Consider the following 23,662-nt stretch of genomic DNA (forward strand, 5'->3'; position numbering starts at 1 on the left):
TGCTGCAGGAGCCAAAATGGCTACAGAGTCTTTTTGGGTCCTGCAGCATTACACACAGCTTGGTTCAATCAGAAATTTATTTAACATTACAAGAGATACAGTCCTCCAAAAGCCTAGTAAGAGTAACTTTTCCAAGACTGTAATGGAAGCATAGCTCCGCGTTGTCTGGTATTGTCTGGGAATAAACCAGCTGCAGCACAGGTCAGTGAAGTGAAATACTTCGTTAGAAATGAGTGACCTGACCAAAACCTTGCTTCATAATTTTCTTTACAGAAAGTTGAAGTTAAAAAAAAAGAGAGAGAGAGGGTATTTGATTATTTGATTTTTGTGGAAACTTCAATTCCTGTTTGAAAAAGGATAGAACACAATGGCAATACAAAACATAACAAGGAACACATCTCCTTTCAAGAAAGCAAAACAAATTTTAAATGCTCAGTACTGTGCTGAATCATTACAACTGAACATCATCTGCTGTTGTCTCCTTTCTCTGTCCATCTAATTTTGTGGACTGAAATCCTGACCCTACTCAAGTCAATGCCAAAACTTCCACCAATTTCCCTTCAGAGAAGGGGTTTTACCCCTTCTGCTTTGGTAGTGGCAGGTATAATGAAATACCTCTTAGCTGTCATAAAACCACTATGCAGTGCTTTTAAGTTCCTGTGTAACTCTAGTTTCGATCCTCCTATGTTTCACTGGTTCTGAGAAAGAAAGTCTAGCTGCCTAGGGAGTCCTAAAAATAAATCTGAGAGTCATTCTGTATTTTATACTGTAAAATCTGAATACTCCTATTGAAGCTGTGTTAAGGAACTGCATATCTCATGGGGGCCTGCCCTAGTAATAGAAAAAAATCTGTTGTGTTTCGGCGTTGCTGGTAGGTGTTCTGGAGATTTGGCATTTAGGAATTACCATGTGGTTATGCCAATTTGATTTAAGAATTGCCTGTGAAAGACACCTCTGCTTTCCCTCCTTGTCTGTTTATCACCAGTGGGTGAATGTTATCAAATAAATTACTGTGGTGGGCAGAGTGAATTGGAAATGGGGGAACTGGCCCTGTTCTGCAGCAACAGGAGGCAGCATACACAGAATCAGCCATTTGAATTCTCCCCCCTCCCACTGCTCCTTGCAAACTGTCTTAAAATCAGACAGACCCCCACCTGTGCAAAGCTTAACCTGCTTGTAGACCTGGCAGTGGGAGCATGGCATTCCCTATGAAGGGAAGACCTAGGTGAGACTTCTAGTATTTTGCTCACGTGCTTTACACACCTACAGTTTTCTGACATCTTCCTCCCACACATAAGAAACTTTGCTTTGTGGTTTGAGATTTTGCCCAAACCCCTGCAGCTGCAAAACCCAGTTCACTTGTGCATCAGTCCGACAGCAGCCCTGCGACCTGGGCTGTGCAAAATGGAGCGAGGTGGCCCACCTTACTTTGAAGGCTTCCTTCTGCCATTAGGTGACTGATACCAATTCCTTTGTTTCCAAACCAGAAAGAACATTTCCATATTGTGAAGAGAACACAAATAACAAAGGCTTGTCCTATATTTTGGGCTCTTCAGACCTCAGGAGTAATCAAGACACAAAGTCTTGCCTTCAGAGGCTCCCAGGGTTACTACTGAAGTTGGGGTAGCCTGAGGAACAGTCCCTGCAGGGTGGGCAGCAAGGCACGCCAGTTGTTAGCCCTGATTCTCAATTGTTGAAGTTTCCTCCAAGTTGCTATTGCTTGGGCAGATATTCCCAGGCTGAACTGCTGCTTGAGATTGAATTATTTTGCAAAACTCATACCCCGGAAAATATTTTGGCTTCTTTCACAGAAAATGAGCCTTCTAGTACTGCATCGTCTTGTGACTGTTCAGCCCCTGGTGTCCATGTTAACCTCTCTGCAGACAGCTGAGTTCACACCACATGTAGTATAGTAAGCTTCCCAAGAGCTCCTGCTGTGTTTTACTGCGGTCTCTTGCGCTTAGTCTTCCAGCCCTTCTTGTTTTCTCTCTTTCAGACCTGATGGCCTTCCTGAAGTACAAACTACTGAACACTTGACAGTCCATGCTCTCCTCCCAGGTAAGATACTAGATGGTGTTAATTCTCCAGTAGGTACAATGAAAATTGGTGGTCAGATATCAGCCAGAGCTTTCAAAAACCCCCAAAGCATTTTCTAGAGGAAGTAGCTGTTTTCAGGAAAATAGATTTGTATCTGCCTGTGTATAACAAGGATGCTTCCCTTCTCTGGGAGGTAGATGCTTTTTCCTGCCATAATGGAGTCTGAGGAAGTGAAAATTCAAGCTGGATGAACTGTGCTTAATAAGGAAAAGAGCATATGTATTTATTTACAAAATGTGGAAAAATATGAAATGTACAATACTGAGGAAGAGGGCTCTTCTGCGAGCCCCCAGCCACACCACATCAAAGCAAATCCTGCTGGTCCCTGATTCTACCCCTGAGAGCAGGTGATGGGGAATGCTTTCAGAAGAGAGCAGCATATGCACTGTTTTACCTTCAGCGATCTCTGGTTTACAGTAGCTGCATCTTGTTTATGGGTGTAATGTTTACGGCTTTTAGGAGACTGCATTATGTCGTCTAATGCTTTTTCAAACCTGCTTTTATTTTTGTCTTTGCAGTTTTCTTTGAGAGTTTCAACACTCTTTGTAGTAGTATGCAGTAATGAAAGACATTTATTTTTGTTTCTTACAAATCTCCTGCCTGGAAATGTCATTGGCTACCCCTAGATTTTGTGCAATGAGAAATAAATCTTTTCTGCTTGTCTTGTCATCATTTACATGTCTGCCAAAGACCTGCTGCTCCAATAGTAAAGTTTTCCAAACTGAAAAATCCTTCCTTGCCTAATCTTTACTCAGCTTCTAATCCTTTGCTTTTCACCTTGCCCCTCTCTTTGCCTAATTCTAGTGTATCTTCTCTAAGACAATTCCTAATGCTCTGTCATACCTCATGGGCGCGGAATTTGTCTTCAATGTGTTCTGCACAAGGACATTGGGTTCTCCTTCCCAATTGATTTAGTAACTACTAGCATGTGTGTATATTGGCAGGTTTTCTTCCCCAGTTGGGTGACATAGCATTTACTGATTTTGAATTTTGTTTGAAGGTTCACTTACCCTGGACCACAAGAGCCCTCTGTGACTTCACAGTTGCCTTCAAATTTCACTGCTGTGGGTATTTGAGCAAACTCTATCACCTCACCCCTCACCCTGAATTTCATTTATCTGTAATGTGAACAGCACGCATTTCACCTGCTTAAGTTAGAACAACAATGTGTCTTGAAACTATTTGAAAATATGTGGGGACAGACATTTTTAAACTTCAGCCCTGATGTCTTATTTTGGCAGCAGTGTCTTTATGGAACTATCCATAATGAATTATCCAACTAAGTTTTTGGTATGGGTAGATGCATCTCAAGAATTCACAAATACCTTTGCTTATTTATTGGTTGTGAAGCCTCTGGAGAGTTTTTCTTATTTCTGAAACAAACACAAATTCCAAGTATTAGTAGGTGATTAGCAATTACTAGACTTTTTCCTGGTCTTTCAGCTTTTTCTGGGAAATGATGTGAAATGAGAATACTTTCCTTGTTGGCCTGCCAAACTTATTCACACTAGCCGTAACTGCTCCATTCTCCTCCTGTATGGAGCTGCAGAGGGCATTTCGTGCTGATCAGGCCATTCCCTCTGCAGCGGCTGCACTGATCAGAGCTTCCTTTCTGCCCCTGGAGTGCCCATTTGAATTTGGCAGAGAAACCATGTGCATACTTTTGCAATACAAGCAAAAACGACTCCAAAGCCAATTAGATTATGAGGATCTGTCGGCATCTCCTTAGCAGGAAAGTGTTCCTGTTTGGCAGCCAAGTGCTGTGAATGTGTCTGAAGTGAGTGTCACCATGTCTGGACTGTGGGGTTGCCATGTCATTTCTCCTTTGCATCCAAGCAGTTTTACTGTTTACAGAACCAAGGAGCAAGAGGTTGCCTTGAACTCTCAGTGCTGCTAGTTTCTAAGTTAAAACAAAGGAAAATGGTATAGACACATGCAAGTAGGATAAAATGTACAGCAGAGGGGCAGTGTATTGATGTTGAAAAGCTGGTGTGTCTGTGGGTCTGGGAGAGGATATTGAGAGTCAGGTTGTTGGGAAGCAATGGGTCACACTATGGGGAGATGGGGAAGGTCAGGGCTGTGTGGGAGCCAGGCAGGAGCAAGCCAGGGGTCAAGAGAAAGCTGGTGGGAAGGTGCAGCACTGTGCAACCTCAGGATATGCAGGCAATGTAATGGCAGCATTTTCTGATCTGTGACCTTCCTCTGCCTATGGCTGCCTCCTGAGCAGCTGATTTATTTGAACTGAGACAGCCCACCTCCATTTTTTCTGAGTAGTGTTACCAACTCAGGACCCAGAAGTAGTTGCAGGAAGCATAAATTAATTCCTTCTAGTGGCTCATTTGCACTTGTCATCAACACACTTCCTTTACAACTGCTTAATGTAGATCCTGAAGAGAGGAATGAGTCTGTGGATTTCCATGTTTGGTCTGCCTTTAACTTCAGGTCAAAGATACTTAATTTTAAGGTAAGAGCTTCTTGGCTACTAGCTTCATTCTAAGATCAGGAGGCTGAGCTCCTGTCAGGCTCATGTTGTCACTAGAAAAAAGACTGTGCCCAAGGAACTCAGCTTGACAGTTTTTGTTTCTGAAGTGGAATAGGAGCTTGCTTGCTCTTCCAAGAGGGATATTAATTATATGCTTTCATAGTTCAAATTAACTGGGTCTAGTCCACGTAAGAAGAGAAGGATGAGTAGGGTCATAACAGTGTTCAAACAAGCACAGGCAAATAAGCACATACAGGAAGGAAGATAAACTGTTCTCCAGATCCTTGGTGGATAGGGCAAAGAGCCATGAGCTGTTGCATTGGAGCAATATTCAAATTGGACCCAAGAGATATCTGTTAATGGTAAGGATGTTGCAGCACTGTCATCAGTCATTCATGGCACCTGCTGAATCTCCATTGTCAGAGCTTTCCCAGATAAGGCAAGTGCAGCAGGCGTCAGAAGTGAATTAGGCACAGTGACAGGTTCTAGGGCTCTCCCAGGTGAACCCACAGGAAATTCAGGCTATTGAAACACCTGTGGCTCATACACAGGGCAAATGTTCTCATTAACAAATATTGTTTCAAAAAATGCAGCTGCGGTCTCACTTTTTTCATTCTGTCAAAGGCAGAGTGCTGTTCCTGCACTGATTTCACTTCATGAGGAAGTTCAGAGTTGCTTGGCTTCTCTTATGCAGAAATTTCTCCTTTGTCACAAATCCCACTGTATTCTTCTTCATGTCCTTGTTATCTAAGTGCGTGCCTATGTGAAACGGCATGGTGCGGTTTTCTTGCGATTTCAACTTTTCTTGCTATTTCAGCACAGGGAACAGACACTGTGCCAACAGAATACATCCCCTCCAACCACTGGGCTAAGCCAATACACATGTGCACATATGCACTCACAGACTGTGCTTGTGTTGGACAATTTCCAAACAAATCAGGCCATGAAGCAGAGCAGGAGGCAACAGCGAAAGATGCTGGTATGAACGAGGGAGGGTCAGAACAGCTAGCATCACCCTTGGTAGTCTATCATACTTCTCTTGTCTTTTTGTACTGCAGTCAAATATTTCGTCACGTGAGAAAAATGAGAGTGCAGAAGGGAAAGAGGTAATTATCTTGTGTGTCGAAAGCAGAACTGCTACAATGCAAACTAGGAGTGACCCGGAGACAAGGTGTTCTGACATACCAGAGACAGGTGCTCAGCCTCTCCAGAAGAAAAAAATTTCTTCTCAATACATGTGGGGCTGTATTTGGTACTGCTTGTATACATAGGCTGTGTGATGAAATGAGCAGAAAAACCCCTGTGTGTTCAAGTTCAGAGTTCCTTCTGGGCTTTTGCATCAGTGCCAAAGGAAACATCTGAAAGACAGTGAGAAAGGCCTACTTCCATCTTCACGTCTAATCATGCGGCACCTCCTGCAACCACAACTGCAACACAGACCACAAGTACGGCCATGAATCATGACGACTCATGGGAAGATTTCTTGCTCTTGGTATTGCTGCTCTTAACACTTCTACTGTGTGACAAATTATCCCAGACTTCCACCCATTAAATGCTTGATGTTTCCATGTCATGTTAGTTGGGTAATGCTCTAGCTGTTAAACATGGAATAACTCTGGAGGCTTGCCCATCACTAAATCACCTGATTGCAAGCTGAGCTTGGTGACTGATAATCTTGGAACTGATTATCACACATAACCACAATGCAGCCAATGCATCTCAACTCCAAGGATAAAGCATGTGGTGATTACCAGGGTTTTAATAGTATAGGTGAGGTTGTATTTGCCACACAATAATAAGGACTATAACTTTGAATGTGGATCTGGTTTTCCCAGGTGATCAATGTTCAAATTCTGCCCTGGCGTTTTAAGCAAGGTAGATCCTTGTGTGTGAATGGTGTGTGGTTGAGACATAGTTTGGTGATCACAAACACGATGTACAGCCACAGCCACCAACAGTAAGCACTAAGCTGTTTGGGAATACCTCTGAGAAAGGCCTGTTCTTTACAGAGATATGGCCAAAGCGATTCAGACGTTAAAAGTGTTGGTGAAAACTAGCTATCAGTGTGCTCAGCTATCAAAGCTAAGAAGGTGCGCGATTCCCACCCCACCCCTGTTTTTGTTTATAGGAGGCTTTTTATCAGCCAGATAATGTACTTTTCTGCCACTCTCGAAGGGTTTTCTGATATCTGTGGAAAAAAGAAATCTTTTTTAGCTTCAGACTTGCAGTTTGGCAGTGAAATGAACAGGAGAGGTTTCCTGTGTGCTGCTGCTCTCGCTGGCTGTGATGCTTTCCAGACAGGCAGCTGAGCAGTGCCTGGGGAGTTAGCACTGAACGTCTGTGAGTGCTTTGGCTTTTTTTGGCATTTCAGTCTTCTTCCTTTTAGATGACGTGCATATAGCATGGGAAGAAACTCTGTAGTATGAGAGGAGGCAGGAAGCTATTAACACTTGGAGCCAAGCCCTTTGAACTGTTTTGAGGGCTGCCAGTGCCAAATGCTCTTTTGTATGAGGGCAGGAAAGAGGCCTTGGGTGTAGAAGTGAGTGCTGGTGATGGAAACTGTCCTGAAGGGGACAGAACTATTATCCAGATAATACCAGCTCTCCCAGGAGAAAAGGGATATCAGTTCTGGGGACAGAGGGGCTGGGCATGGCATAGAGCCCTCCCAGCACACTCCTGAGACCAAATGCACCACTCGCTCTGCACACCTGGCCCTTTATGTGGCAATTGTGAGGTTAGGGGCTCCGTGCTCTGTTCTGCACTGTGCAATAGAGTGTTTCCTTTTATCAATTTTTGCATATGACATCATTTTTTTCTATATATTGCCCCTTCTCCTTGCAAGAGAGGACAACACAGGTTCCCAGTCTGCTTTCTTTCGTCTATTTATTGTTCTGTCTCTCTTGGCCACCTATTTTCTTGTGTGAACAGTCCCACTTTATTCAGGCTCTAAGTCCTCCTATTAACCTGTTGTTCTGGTTGCCTTGTTTGATTTCTGTCTGTTTCAATAACAATCCTACTGCTGACAATATGTTCATGTCTTTGACATCTATAATAATGTCATCACTTTCTAGTCTACACCATGCAATTCATTATGGAACCTTCTTCCCTCTGACTTTCAGGGGGGGCTTGGAGATGGTCTATAGCTTGTAGGCAGACCTGAGCTCACTGGGAGAGGAAGGCTGTCTGCCCTGTCCTCATTACAGCAGCATTCAGGCAGAGCCTCTGCCACAGAGAAGGATGAATGGGATTTGAAGCAAAGCAGTGGGTTTCCCGATGTATAATACTGAAAGAAGTAAAGGCAGAGCTGCATAGTGTGATGCCCTCCTGCAGAGGTGCAGGTCACCCTCCAGGTGTAACCCTCTCCCTAGGCAGAAAAGAAAGTGGTGCCACTCTGTAGTATTTGATATGGCTTGCTATTTCTTTAAGAATCTCCTAACTCTTTTTACCCTGCCATCACTTCAACATGATTAGCACTTCAACATTTTTAGCAGCATGAGCTATCTTGAGTATTGTTACATATTACTGTGCAGGGGTGGGCTGCAGAGCACAAATCTGATTTCCAGCAAAGGGCAAACCCCATGCATTTTCCTCTGTAATTTCATTCACTTCAGAGCGCACTGCAACATGTTTGTGTTAAAACTGGGCATCTTCTTTCATGTCCTTTCAATACCATTGTGCAGTACTTCTGCTGTTCACTGATCCTGCTAAAATTTCCTTCCAGTACCACTTAGTTGTCTGTGTGTGAAGGAGCACTCTCTCTGCAGTTTCTTCTATTTAGCACTGACATAGAAATAATCTGTTTCAGTTTCTCCTGTGCCACTAACAATAACTACCTAACAGGTCGTCTTCAGGTTTCTACATACTCGGTGTCTCAGTTTCTATTTTCAATTTGTTTCTGGGTTTGATGTATCTTGTAACTTTTTGCAATGACTGCAGAAAGGATGGTGGCAAATATGAAGTGTCTGTGCTGGAATCCATCCATAAGGCTTAAAAAAATTCTTGCTTTGTTCTTTGTAGTTAATGTTAAGACCAACATATGTTGGTCTTGGGCTTTCAACACTGTATTTTAAAAATAGATCTGAATGGCACTTGGGACTTTTGGTATAATCAGCTGTTTACTTCACAACTGCTTGAGTGGGGATTTTGAAACACCCTGTGTAACAAAATGTTGCCCAGCCAGAGAGGTGGCTAATTATGAGAAGCAGAGCCTTTTGGTATTAAAAGGGAATGTTACAAATCCATAACTTATGCTTACGTTAATCAAATGTTTGTTGAGCATGTAAGTCACTGAAGAAGAAAGCACCAGGTGGACCATTCATCGCCTTCCCCAGTAAGTTGTTCCAGGCCTTAATTTACTTCAGAACACGTCAATGTCATGATGGCCACCAAAGGGCCCAGTAACTGGTAAGAAATTGATTGCAGATCTTCCAGGTTCTATGAGTGATCCCTTGACTAGGCCAGTGTTTTTCAGGCTTTTTGACACCACCTCGTAAACTTCCCTGCAATGCTTATAATGGAACTGACATTTTTGCAAATATCAAGTTTCAATATCGCACCAAAGGCCATCTGCAGAGCTCCTTTGACAGAGGAGCAGCTCTGCTGCTGCCTTTGTCAAAATGGAAGTTACTCCTTAGCTGCAGCATTGCTTGACTGGGGACAGTCAGATCCAGAGGATTCTTTCTCTGGCCCCAAACTAGATGCATGGGTTTGAGATAAACCATTTTCTCTCCCCATTGTTTAGTGAGAACTTAAATGATCTGTTAGACTGAGCAGTAATAAATGGTAGGGGAGACTAATCCTACCTTAAGTGGTTTTGTGTTATTACCTGTGAATCATGGAATTTATCACTGGAATGCCATCTCCTTTCCCTTGTGAAGGCCACTACTGAGAGATGCCTGTGAAGGGGTTGTGTGGTTTAACACACTGATAATGCTGTTTTCTTTGGTGGTTAGGGCCTTGCTCTGGAATTGCTGCTGGAACCATGTTACAGTGCAGGTCTGAATTGCAACAAACTGTCCTCTGTTAAATAGCAGTCCTTACAAAATAAATGTGTCCAGCTGGCTTTTGCCCCGTCACGAGAGAAGTGATGGTAGAAAACTGTTGAAATCAGTGGATTTTCTGTTGATTGTAAAACTATGTCAGTGTGTGGGATCGTTCACCCCATGCCTGCAGTTCTCCACATGGCCACCTTCCAGAGCAGGCATTCCTATTCTTACGCGATAAGGAAGGAGGTCTGGCAGTGGGAAGTGGGAGATGTACTTCTGCTTTCTCCCACTTCTTCATATTTGTGCCTTGGCTGTTAAGTGGAACCCAGTAGCAGCTCTGTGCTGCCACACTCAGAGGCCAGATCATGCTCTCTGCGTACAGCCCTGGGCAGAAGTGCAGGGAAATGGGGACAGCATCCCTGGAGACACCAGTCCTGCCCTGAACTCGCAAGCAGCCAAGCACCTGCTGTGCTGTCTAAACAGGAAAGCTAAGATTTGTCCTGGGACTTAAGTCACAAATACCAGCTGTGGGAAATGAGGACATAGGGCTGCTCTGCCTAACCCTTCTTTATGTCTGTCCATACATCTCCTTTGGGTTCAAAAATTCTGCTGCCAAAGATGGTGGTTAGCAGTCACACCATCTTGATTCAAATCCATGAGTGAAGAGGATAGGGATCGGTATTTAGAACTTCAGCCACAGAGACTAAGCCAAGTTGACTGTTCCAAGCATCAGGTGTCTGCTACCTGCCGTGATCATCTTACTGCACCTGGTGGAATATTTATGGTCTACATTCCTTCTGCTAGGATGCTTTATTTCTTTTTCATTATCTATCTTTCATTGATTCAGAAAGACTTCAAGTCCGTACGTTGCTTAAGCAGAGAAGGGTCATATGTAAACTCCCCATCTGAGAAGTATGCTCCTGCCCTTGGGAGTGGAGCTGTCTCTGGCACTGAGCATTAGAAATGCAGATGGTGGGAGTAGTCAGCCAAGTGAATAGAAGGGAATCAGAAGACTGACTAAGTTGTTTTCATGTTTTCCAAGCCCTCTGCTGTGGGATTTCCCTAGTGCTTCATGAAAGCATTGAGCCTTTGGGGGGCTGTAGTTGGTGACATCACATTGAATCGATTCTCTAGACAAACTTACTGACTCAGTCTCCTTTGCTCAGAGAGGTTTCCTAAGACTGAATAATAGCAGAAACCTATAGTATTGGGTTGATGCACAGAATTCCCAGGGAACCAAAGATCTTTTGCCTCCTTATCAGTGCTGCAAGTGCAGCCTGGGGTGAGAAAGCACGGCTGCACTGACATTAGGGACATGGCTTGCTAGAGAAGGACTCTTAATTTCCAAAGGTATGTAGCCATTTCTAGCTTCTCTGTACTACCTGCATCCATGAGCTCAGTTTTTCTTTCACCAGTCTGACTTGAATGGCAGCATTTATCTGTGGTTAGATCAGTGAATCTGGAGATGTTACAGTTGCCCTTTGAAAAGAGGGAGGCAAGAGTACAAGAATGAGTTGGTGTTTCCGTAGTAATTTGCAAAACATTAGGTGGGCATCAGAAGGGATGGAAAGGAGGAGACAAGTGAAATGGCAAGTGTGAATATTTGAAGGGGGCAAGAGAAGCCAGGCAAGTAGGGCAGCAGTTGCAGTCCAAGGAAGAGGTGCAGTGAAAGTCATAGCCACTTTGACTCAATTGCTGGGCTTCACTGTTCAGCCAAGACTGAAAAAAAGGTATTATGGAGGATTTTACCAGTAGCATTCAAGATATAACGATGCCAGGATTCCCTGGCTGAAGTTGGGACCCTGTGTGAGATGCGGTATAGGTGTGAAGTAAACACAAGTCCTGCACAGATCTGAGTCCTGATGGGTACACAACTTGCATACAGCAGGGGACTGTCAAAGATAAGCAACTGCAATATGGTCTTGCCCTTCATGGGGTGGAAAGATCTTGGGGCCTTGTGGCCTCTCTCTGACTTTCTTTGTGAAAGACCTAACTTGAGAGGGGTAGTTAATGAAGTTTCCTTCTTTAACCTTTCTAATTCCCAAAGACAGAATGAGATAGTCTTAAAACTATTGGTTTCCTGCATTTTTTTCCTCTGAAACTGCTGCCAAAGTTCTTCACTTTGTGTGGATATAATTGGAACACTGTGGACATGACTTAAATCTTCCCATCCAAGATCTTCCATCTGAAATAGGATCCCTGTTTTTCACATCCCCTTTCTGCATTAGCCTTCAAGACAGGAGAAAATATCCAGTGTGTTCTTTCCCAGAACAGAGGTATTTCTAATACTCATCTTATATGGTTTTCATGACCTCCAAACTGTTATTGTGCAGCATTTTTGTGCATTTCTAGTACTTGAACTTTAGAGTCCCATGACTTCTGAAACTATATCAGCATGTGCCAGCAGATACCATTTGCATTTGCTTGCCATTGAAGTGCTCCTTTCCTTTGTCTCATTAATGATGCTGCTATGAGCCCTCCTGGACTGCACGGAGGGATGTGTGCAAGACTGTATACTGCAGCCACACAGAGCCTGGGCTGATAAGCCTAAGATCTTTGATGCTCTCCACTGAGATCTATGATACCAGTGGAAAAAAGTGCAGCTAAACTTCCTGACTTTGTAAGTAAAAAGTGAGTGGTTCATCACTTTGGTCTTGAGGCAGTGAGAGCTAGGTAACCTGTGCCCTGACTGCAGTTAGGAGCAGGTTGAGTCACTTTTGCAGGACCACTGAGCAGAGAGAGTTCAATGTGAGCTGTGTGGGGCTGTGCGGGCACTCGCAGCCAGGAGCTGGGGCACTGCTTCCCACTGCTGCCTTGCACCATGCTACCTTGCTGACCATCGAGCTGCCAGGCTCAGAGTTCTTCCCCTGGCACCACTGCTTCTGTTTGCCCAGGTGGATGCTTCCGTCTTGTTCTATCCTTTCTCACAACCTGCCAGGTACATTTCCAGCTCATAGTGGCAGCGTTGTGGTTGGAGGTTAAGATAATGTGTAAGGCATTGAAGATAAGCAGCTGTTTGTCTTTGAGAAGGGATTTGTTGTTTGGCACAGTGCAGAGCAGCTGTGTTACACAGCCTGTGCATGAGAGGTAGTTTATCACTTAATACAGGCTAATTTTGTTTAGACTGTTCTGGAAGCAGGAGGCTGTGATGCTAATTTGTCACCAGTATTGTACCAACTTGAGCAATCTAAAGGAGAGAGAAGTGCTTTGTCAGCAGAAGTGACTGCTTTGTGGTTTATGATCATATTTGCTAAAAATACTGGGGCTGCAAAATTACCTAGTTTCTTTGTTGCATTATATGCTACCTTTTAATCAAGTATTTTAGGATAATGTTAGGGAGGAATCATAAATTCAAGAAAAACACAAACAAGAGGGTGTAGATGAGTCCTGATTTATGAAAGAGATTAGTTTCAGCAAGGATCTATGAAGCCCTAACACCAAACTTGTTTTGCATCCAGATATACCATTGGACAGTAGAATGTGAACCTCATTGTTTCTCTTGGATGCGTTGAGATCGAAATCAGACCCGCTTATCCAGAACTGACTGATGCTGTTGTACACTTGTGAGGAAGAGCTCTTTGTCTTAGTGAGAGAGGTGACTGGCTGGGAATAGCCATGGTGAGGTTAATATTGCTTTGGTCTATCGTAACAAATTTAGTCTTAGACCTTAGTGCCTATGCAAAATCTGGAAAGACTCTGGATGCTGGCCGTTACATGTAGACAGCAGGTGGAGAGGAAAATTCTGGCATGAATAGGAGGTATTGTCAGTACAAAAGGCGGCTGGTGAGGATGGCATACAGAAACATCTGACCTTGAAACTGTAGTTGTAGTATTTGACTGTGGAGATGGGGCATAGGATTTCAGCCAGAAACACGAAGCTTGATTTTTGTTTCCATGAAGTAAGAAATTACCATAAAGAACAGTAATGAATCTCCTCAGCTGAGCAAATATTCCAAACAAGGGTAAATCTTGAAACTACACAGAATGCAAAGATAACGTGAATATCTAAGGAGCCCATGTCCCAGACCCTAGTCACGGATAAAAAGTTAAAATTAAATATGGAAAGAAAACAAGTAGTGGAGGGAAAAATTTTCAGCCTCACAAGCAGCTGTGAAGGAAGTGGAGATGCTATACTTGAAGGACACTGTGTAAGTTGAGGTATGGCCCAAATACTGAATTAATGCCTTAATTCAGTTTTCGGTAAAGACGATATATAAGAATAATGTCAGAGTCTGTAGTAAAAATGTGAACATGGTAAGAGAAATTCAGCATCTGAAGTGGAAGCAAAATCTAGGCTAATCAGTATGAAAATCCATGGTCCCTGAATAAGCTTTTTCCTTGACTATTGAAAGAATTGGTGCATGAAATTGCAGATGAATTTGAAGATATTTTTTTATTAATCTGTACATTTGGAAACAGAAGATTAGCAGATACAGTGCATATATTAAAAAATGGGGGATGACACCAACCCCCCTACCCCCTGAAATTTATATGTTACCTAATTCGTTCCAAAAGTACTGAGTCTTGACATGGAAAATGGCTGAGGGTGATAAGACAGTGGAAGGGGATAAAGACAAAATTTTCACACACACACACCAGGATCATTAATTTCAGAAATAATTGAATATATTTTTCTAGAAGATAACTAGCTTCTTAAAAACAGTAATGCCATAGACATAGTCAAGAGTCAAGTAAAACACTGATCCATAACCCCATAAGGACCTTCTCTTTCATGGTCGAAATGATAATGGAAATTGCAAGATAAAGATGAACTAAGCGAAAGAGAGGTGCCAGGAATATAGAAACTAGGAATGACCCTATTTAATATATGCCCTGGTTATATAGATATCTGGCCATGAAGTTTGCAGATGACACAGCTGGGATCAATATCGTTACTGTGGAGGACTTTTTTCTTACAAGAAAATAATTATTCCAAATTCTTTTGATCTCGGGATTGAAAGCAGTAGCATTGAAGTGCACAGTTGCTTTTTAAGAGAGGGTAAGAACTTTTGCAATACCCTGAGAACTTGTTCCTGAGAGAGGATGGAGTAGGAGAAGGATGGATTGTCTTGGTGACTCAGCTGTAAGAAAGCCTTGTAAGGCTGTGGGATGCAGTGGGCTTTAAATTCCTGCTGGAGACACAGATGCATTAGTGTAATTGTAGAAGCTGTTTTTAAGATCCCATTTGGAATATTGGGTATGCTTTTGATCTCTGACATTTAAAAGAAAAGAAATAAACTGGAGAGGAGCAAAAGGATTCCTAGGATGGCCAAGTCAGCCTTCAGAGACTCATTCCTATTAAAAAAGGTTTTTGTTTAGCCTAGCAGATAGTAATTTACAGAATACGCCAAGTTTCTTTATAAACATATAAAGAGGGAGACTAACTTCAGTTTAAGGTCAATTCTAATTAATTATGAATAGATTAAGTTGAAAATTGCCAAAAGCTTTGTAACCATTCTGAACAGCTTTCTGCGTGATTTATGTGATTGCTTCTATATGGAGTTAGAGATTATTTGAGCGTCATCTTAGAATATGGAATTGAAATTTTAATGGTACAAATCCTTGGATTACCAGTAGTGTTAGTCGTGGTAAGAAAGGGATGGAGAGTATTTAACAGCTGTTAATCTTTGGTAATACTAGTCTTCTGTCACTGCTCTGGGATTATGCTTGTCATTACTGAGGTTAGGAAGTTTCTGTTTTCTCCCTGGTGCAAGCTGGATTCCACATCTGGGGATTTTGCCTTTCTGTAAGTATCAGATAGGGTTGACAACTGGAGTCAAGAGGCTGCATGATATGTGCTGGCTCTTCTGCTGGTATCAGATGCTCTGGTGCTCAGTGGTCTGCCTTACCATGAACTTCTGGCTTAGTAGATGGCCACGTTTCAGAAGAGAATAGAATCTTTTCTCTGAGACTAGGAGCAGCTGTGGTGTAGAGCACAGATACCTTCCAACGACCAGCAGGGAGTTTCACCTGATAAAATTCCAAGCAAATAGGAAACGTTTTTGTTTCTAAACACCTTTCATGCAGTGGCTTAAAATAAATTTCAGTAACACAAAGTATGAGGCCACTCTTTTGTCTAGCAGCAGGAATGGCTGCTGTTTCTTGGAAACTCATCATCTGGAAATGGTGGAAAAGAGGACTTCAGTGTCTGTAATGCAGCTGCATAGGAAGCACATTAATCTCCCGGCTGCATTATATGCAGTCTTTCCATTGGAAAGATTTCTTCCTTTCGCTTTCTTCCTGTCTGTTTTCTGTGAAGGAGAGAATATCAGAAGCAATATTGAAGCGTACTGTGAATTCCTACTTCTCCATTGTTTTATAAACCCCTGTACAAATGACTGACTTTACATGGTTAAAAAGAAGAAGAAATTAAATTGTACTCTGAGGAACTTTGTCGCTATCCTGGAGATTTTTAGTTTGAACTCAGAGAGCTTCCCCAAATACAGCAGCTTGCTAACCCATCGAGTACAGACTTCAAGAGAACAAACAGCATTTCTAGAAGGGGTCTTCAGCCTCACTTATTTAAGCAGATGATCAAGAGTAGGATTGAATTATTGTCTTCATGTTTCATTGTACATGTTTATGAAGTCTATTTCCACGTGCCTTTCTATGAGTCATGGCTTTATTTTGCAGTATGTGAAATAGTTGGCACAGATTAAAATTAATCATAACAAATTGCGCAGGACTGTTGTGCAATAACACAGACAGGCATGAACAGACACAGAAAATTCCAACCTTTCTTTAAGCTTCCATTGAGATGTTGCTAGAACTTTTAAATATATATTTCTTCATTGTCTTATCACCATTGGATGTGACCTTTCCATATCCTGAAGTTTAAGAGAAGTCTTTCCTAGATGCAAAAAGGAAACCAAAAATGCAGAGAGCGTGATTTCCCTGTGACTTGAATTATCTCATTGTTCATATGAGGAAAAATACTGCTCTACTGATTAAGTATTTGTGTGCATTTTGCTGACCGTCATGGTTAGCCCTGGCTGTCTGCCGGGTGCCCACCCAGACGTGCTCTCATTCCCCCTTCTCAGCAGGACTTGAGGAGAAAATAAGGTGAAAGAGTTCACGGGCCAAGATAAGGACAGGGAGATCACCGACCAGTTAGTCAATTGCAAATCGAACTTGACCTGGGGAAGATTAATTTTTTGCCAGCTAATAAAAGTAAGATAGAAATAAAAATAAAATTTAAAAAAATTTCCTCCCACCCCCGCTTTTCCCCAGGCTCAACTTCACTTCTGGCTCTTCAATGTCCTCCCCTCAGGATGTGTAAGGGGGTTGGGGAATGCAGGTTGTGGTCAGTTCGTAACACTTCCTCTCTGGCAGTCCTTCCTCCTCACACTTCCACGTCCTCCCCTCAAGATGTGTAGGGGGATGGGGAATGCAGGTTGTGGTCAGTTCGCAACACTTCATCTCTGCCAGTCCTTCCTCCTCACACTGTTCCCCTTCTCCAGCATGGTGTCCCTCCCAAGGGCTGCAGTGCTTCATGAGCTTCCCCAACATGGGTCCTTCCCATGGGCTACAGCTCTTCAGGAACTGCTCCAGCATGGGTCCTTTCAACAGGGTATAGTCCTTCAGGAACATACTGTTCCAGCCTGCATCCCACCCACCCCCAGGCTACAGCTCCTTCTAGAAAATCTGTGTCTGCATGGGCTCCTCTCCATGGGCTGCAGATCCTGCCATGCATAGGCTCCTCTCCATGAGCTGCAGCTTCCTTCATGGCGCATCCACGTTGTCTGGTGTGGGAGTCCTCCATGGGCTGCAGGTGGACAACTGTCTTCATGGGCTGCATGGGAATCTCCCCTCCAGCAATTTGGAAAACGTCCTTCCCTCCTGCTTCACTGACCTTGGTGTCTTCAGGGCTCTTTCTCGCATGTTTTTCTCACTCCTCTCTCTCACAGCAGCCGCACAACATATATATATATTAATATTTTTTTTTACACTTTTAAAAATATGTCATCGCAGAGGCCCCACCAGCTTTGGTGGGTTCAGCTTTGGCCAGTTTGTGGGTCTGTTTTGGAGATGGCTGGAACTGGTTCTGGCCAACATGGGGACAGCTCCTTATCCTTTCTCACAGAAGCCACTCCTGAAGCCCACCTTGGGCTTCATGAGGACCCTTTAAAGGTCTACCATAGTGCCTCCACCAAGAATACATTGTTAGACTCCCTTAGGCGATGAAAAAATGAAAATATGGGCTGCTGTTACAGTTTTGAACGACACAAATGTTTCAAGGATCTGTTACATAATATGCTGTGGATGTAAAAGGCTACTAACCACTCTGAAAGGTATGCACTTTTTTAACACTTACTTCTAAAGTCTGGCATGCTAAAAAGCTAAGCATCCTTACAAACACTGTCACAGCTGCCTAAGCTTTCCCTTCTCGAATGGGGGGGAAAAGGTCTCTTCCCTATTCCCATCTGGAGGGTGTGTCCAAGTCTACTACCTGTCCTCTCTTAGAAGCTCTTCCTGCTGTGCTCTTTTCCTGCACGTCTTTCTCATGTCCTAGGGTACCCTGAATCACACGCAGAAATGCTTACTCACTTCTGCTCCAGCATCAGGTGGTCCCAACGAGCAAAGCAAGTTGGCAACCAGCAACAGGCAGGTGTGAAAGAGCTTGATGAAGGTATGATGACTAGGAAAGAGAAGTCAGTCTGGCTCCCAGGCACACTAGCTCTGTTGGGTAGGTCACTGGGGGCATGCCTGTGTGAGTGTCACACATTTGCTCTATGCAGGTCTCTGGCTGACCAACACACTGTACCCTACCTTGCAAGGAAGGCTAGGGATGGTGCTGGACTGGAAATGGGGCAGAAATGTAAGTCTGCAACCAGGTACAGAGGCACAACCAGCATATCCCTCAGCAACCTTCAGCTGCAGAGGAGGACATTTCCCTATGTTCCTATGAAAGCTGTCCAAATGAAGTAGATGTCAGCTTCTATAAGCTATTACAGCTTTGCTGAGGCTGTTAGGTGAGGACCTAGTATAAAGCACTGGGGCTTTTAAATCTAAGTCTTCTCTCTTGAAAAGAATTGTTTCACCAGCTAGAAAGAGGATTTTCCACACTGTCTGGTGGATGGTCCCTAGTCAAGTATTCTGTTTGTGGCCAGCAGTACCGGGAAGAAAGCTCAGACACACGCACAGAACACAGATGCAATTAACTTCTACTGGGTAAATTTCTTGTTGATGTAGAAACCAGCTCTTGGCCTGTGGGAATTGTGGTTGTAGGGGTGAATAAAGCCATTACTGTTTCATCTGGATCTGCCACATCTCCTTGAGGCTGACTTTGTAACTAGCCAAAATTACATTTTAGAATAATGTATCACTACTATTTCAAATACCTCATGCCTAAAAGTAATTAAAATCTTCTCTAAGCACATTTAAACCTTAACATTGGTAACTTGTAATTGGTGGCTTTGAGCCCTAAAGGGCAAGATGGAACAGTGATTTTGGTCATGTCTGCTTGATGTTGTTTCAGAGCCACCAGCCTTTTTAAACTAAAACCAAATAAATGCTCTGAAAAGGCTTAAAAGTACAAGGTGATTTCCAATAAGCTTCAGTTTTGTTCACAGGTGTTGGGGTTTTTTTATTCCATCCCTTTTATGTGCTGTTCTGCAATCATAGTCTTAGTGGTTGCATTACAGTGTGAAGAAGGAGAGACATTTTTCACACTGAATAAGCCTAAGACCTGAGTTTTAAACACAGAAAACTTTCTGTGTTTGAAGTGTGGTATGTTTTTCAGTCCTGTTTGTGTGTCTTACTGTCACTTATGATGTTTTGATGCTGTTATCCGTTTTGGTCATAGACTTTCATAAGCCAAAGGAGCTGATCATTTGTGGAGTTTTGGTGGTCACTGGTTCTTATGTGTAGTTTCAGAGAAGCCATGTGATAGTGAATGAAGGAACATTAACGAATCCTATCTCAACAGGATCTGAAAGAGGATCTCCACAGGGTATCTTGCTGAGGTTGCTGACTTTTCTGTGTGCCCTAAGCGGTAAACCTCTTCTCAGAATGAGAGCTCAGACATAAATGAAATGCAGCCGACATGAAGGATGCCCGTGCTTTTATGCAAATGGTGGGCTCTAAGCAAAACACCTCCCTGCAGGAGTAAGTCTTCCTGGCTTGCACAGCCTTTCCACTCTAAATGAGAACCTGCAGGGATGAAAAATCTGGTCCCTGTTGTCACTGGCAGTCATGCTCCAATAGTCACCTTTCATGGCACTGCAGTACCATGTTTGTGATTCATAGCCATCTTGTGTTTGAGTAGTATGCCCACAGTCAGTTGTTTCAAATTGCTATGGTCTTTTATTGAGGAAAAAAAGAACATTAAACCACAACTTGTCCTAGCACAAAGAATTATCAGTGAATCGTGGTTTATTTCAAGTTTCTTTGTCTGTGGCTGCATTCTTTGAAATGATCCCTGAAGGGACTGGTCCAGGGAAGAAGGGGGGCACCACAAATGGTTCAGGGTGGAAGGATTCTGTTTGATCAGGGACTTGGGGCAATTTTTGGGCTAGAGAAAGCCTGTGTCAATAGGACAGATTCCATTTAAACTACAAGTGAAAGAGGGAGGCGCCTCTCCAAATCCAGAAAAGTGTCATCATTCAAACCAAAGATCAGGGCAAAATTTCCAGGGAGCACAGCTCACAAGTTTCAAGATGATGAAGACACAGAAGTCCTGTGTCCATGAGGAAAGGGCGCAGGATGGTAACAGTCAAACAGATAAAGAAAACCAGAAGAGATCAACCAAGTTCTGTTTAAATGAAGTACCAAAGAGAAAATCAAAACAGTGGCATGACCATTTCTAGGCTAAATGTGGTCACACTACATCTTATAGAAACTTGAGGGACAAAAGATAGTCACTGGTATTTCTGTTAACACCTTGACAAGAAGTATAGGAGACACAGAGTGAGATCTTCTGATGAGGAAGAAGTGAGGTAGATATATTCTTTACTATATAATATATATGTATTTCACATTTCTTTAAAATACTTATAGAGGTCAATTTAGAGTTGGACCAGGTGAACGAGACAGAAATTTCAGCAGTACCACAGAATACAATGGATTAAAATTTCAGGCCCAGACAGGAAAAGTATAGTTTAGGTTCTGCATTAATGAGTGCCCACCAGGATAGCAATACTGCCTGCGATACACCAAGGGAGGTCACAGAGGCTGCAAGGGCAGGAAATGCAGGAGACTTCCTGCATAATAATAGGAGACTTCCGCAACCTCTCCCTTTTCCTCTCAGCCACAGATAGGCCAAATGTCACATCAAGACATGAGTTATGTAAGAAATCTTGAAATGTAATTAGTGGTGGCTTCCTGAATGAGCTAGCAAGGAAACCTGCAGGAGACAGTGAAGTCCCTTCCTTTCTCCCTGCATAACAGACATGGTCCACATGGCTGCAATTGCTCTGTACCAGTGATTGCAGTGCACTCTCAGCATCCCTGCAGGAGCCACCAAAGATAAAAGAAAATACACCTCCACACTCACAAATGTAGTCAGCTTCAAGAAGGGAAACCCTGTAAGAATGAGGAAGGTTCTCAGAAAAACAGTGATAAAAGATGCAGTAAGAGAGTTAACCTTTCCGGGAAGAATGGGTTTACACCCCATATTGGAAACTGATCCAGTAGGTATCACCCATCCAGAGCCAAGGAGGAGCTGAAGGAAGCAGTGGGGTGAATGGTCATGCGAGGGTGGTATTGGCAGCTGCTTGGCATTCTTCAAAAACCTAGGTCAAATGAGGAAAACGAACAAGTTCTTGAACTCCGGAAGGTTATTTGTAAAGTACAACAAGGCTGGTCAAAGACTCTGATGAACAATCTTGTCCTTTTTTAAGCACTTCTAGAGCCTGCCAGGTGGGTAGGGTCTGCTCAGTGCCAGAGAAGCACCTACAGGAGGTAAGGTCACAGAAGAAAAGCTAAACAAATCATGTGGCTTTGCATTTGATGTGGGAAGGACAGGTGTGTCTTCTTAGCTAGTGTGTCACACCATCTGCTTAGTGGAAAGATGCTGGGACGAAGCTTAGTTAGCTGCTGTTGGTCGCTGATGGCTACATGGAGATCTTCTCTGTCCCAGTACCAGTCGGGGAGTCAGAAAAACATGCAGCAAAACCATTTTGTCACCTTAGATAAGTCGTTTATGTCTTACTGGGGCCCCCCTTGCTTCCTATAAAATTGGCATAGCATTCTCCTAGAAGTCCTCCATCAGTTATGTGGGACTGCAAAGCCGCGGTAGTCATGCTTGTGCAACATGCACTGTATAGGCAGGACTGGGTACTTGCGTGGGTAGCTCCCTGCCTCTACCTCCACACCGTGACCTGCTTGCAAAGAGAGCAATGCAGAACGAGGGACCTCTGTGAGCCAGTATCTAAATGGGATGTTGAGGGCTTGTGGGTCTCTTTCTTTGAGTAACTTATTTTTCTGAATATCTGAGATGCTTTGAGCCTGATTTCTCAGGGGTTGTGCTCACAGGCATCCACCTGATGGCGGGAGATCGGCTATTCTGAAAATTGAAAAGAAGCCAGAGCAAGGATAGGGGTTTGTTGGGTGTTGGTTTGGGGGGGAGGGATGTTAAGCATTTTGACTTAAAATTTAGTCTAATTTCCGATGCCTGAATATCAGGAGTTTAATAGAAAGGAGGTTCTTGGCTTTGTATATGAATTGATGTCTGTGCTTAGAGCTAAACAGAAAGAGCACAAGTATGGTTGGTGTAGAAAAAGACCTCCTTGAACGCAGCTGATAGTGCAGACCTGCAAATAGTCCAAGCCCAACAGCTGGAAGCACATGAGGCTACACGGAACTAGGATGCTGGTGGAACAACATTCCTTAGTGGACTTACAGTAGCTCACAGCAGGTAACGGATGCGTGGTCAAATAGAAATATGCATAGAGAGAAATTCTTGGACATTGTAATTAAATTGTAACATCTCTGTTTTCTCAGGAAAAGAAAATATACTTTCTGCTCATTACAGGAGATAAATCTGAGACTTGATTCTTCTCTTGTCTATAAATGCTGAGTAAGCAGGTCTTTGTGCACAATAAGAATCTTTGTAAAATACAACACATTAACATTAATGCTAGCTAAGCTGCAAAAGAACTGAAAATAAAGATTAGCAATGGCCACTCTCCATACATCAAAAGGAAAGCAGAAATTTCTATTAAATACCTCAGATTGCACCTGTGTTGTTAAATTACTGTAAAGATTGATAGGTTGAGCATTCACAAAGCAGGAAACAGCCTTAGAGTTGCCTCTGCACCTTTGACTTGGTTCTCTGTGTACAGAAATCAGGGAAAGCTTCTTTTTTTGTGTTTTGGTTTGCTTTTTTTTTTTTTGTTAGTGTGCAAAATGACCTTTTCATCTAACCTGCAGCTATAGATCCTTGTACCTCTAAAAATCAGAGTCCAGCATCTCAACTCAGAGAATGAGGAATGTACAATTAGCAGCCACTCTTAAAAGGTTTGGGTTTTGCTATTTGCTTAACATCACACAAATATGCTGTTGACAGAGGGAGGGACAAAAGTAAAATGATCATATTATCCTAAAGTCATCTATCTGCGAGGCTACTGTCAGCTTGCAGTCCTCTGTTCTGTGCCCCATGTATGTCTTAGTTTCCACAGCGAATACAATAGAGTTCAGACAGACTAGATCTTTCTTTCTTACAGGATTAGACCCACCCCCAATGGATGTAATTGCTATGCAGGAAATGAGATCTGGTGCTGTGAGAATGTGCCATGGTATATCTTGGTGCACACGTATACAAATAGCTAGAATTATAATTAGGGTTTGCAGAACAGTTTACATTCTGGTATTTCCTAAAGTTTGAATTTTTGAGCTGATGGCATGAAAATAGTGCCTTTTAAGGTGTTTTCTTTGTGCTTATCTGTTAACGGTGAAGGAAGAGGGGCAAACCAGCACTCAGGTCCTGAACCATTGATTAAATAGAAATAAAGTGTCAAAATCCCAAAGTGGACCCCTGAAACTATTTTTGTGCCATCTCCTTGAGTGCAGGGAGGGAGAGCCTGCCTAAGCCAGTCTCCAAACTGGAGGTGCCCCAAGCTTTGTTTGGGTTTGTGCCTGGGGTGGCTCAGCACAATGC

General features: G+C 43.1%; 1 long non-coding RNA gene across 1 annotated transcript in view; it reads left to right on the plus strand.

The window, feature by feature from the left end:
- Positions 1 to 23,662, plus strand: part of LOC129785289 (uncharacterized) — a 133,043-nt gene that overhangs the window by 58,482 nt on the left and 50,899 nt on the right. Inside the window, exon 2 of the long non-coding RNA XR_008749097.1 lies at positions 1,997 to 2,058. This is a non-coding gene — a long non-coding RNA (uncharacterized LOC129785289). The remainder of the gene's footprint in view (positions 1 to 1,996; positions 2,059 to 23,662) is intronic.

The sequence above is a fragment of the Falco peregrinus genome, chromosome 10, assembly GCF_023634155.1.
Source record: "Falco peregrinus isolate bFalPer1 chromosome 10, bFalPer1.pri, whole genome shotgun sequence".
Classification (NCBI taxonomy): Eukaryota; Metazoa; Chordata; class Aves; order Falconiformes; family Falconidae; genus Falco; species Falco peregrinus.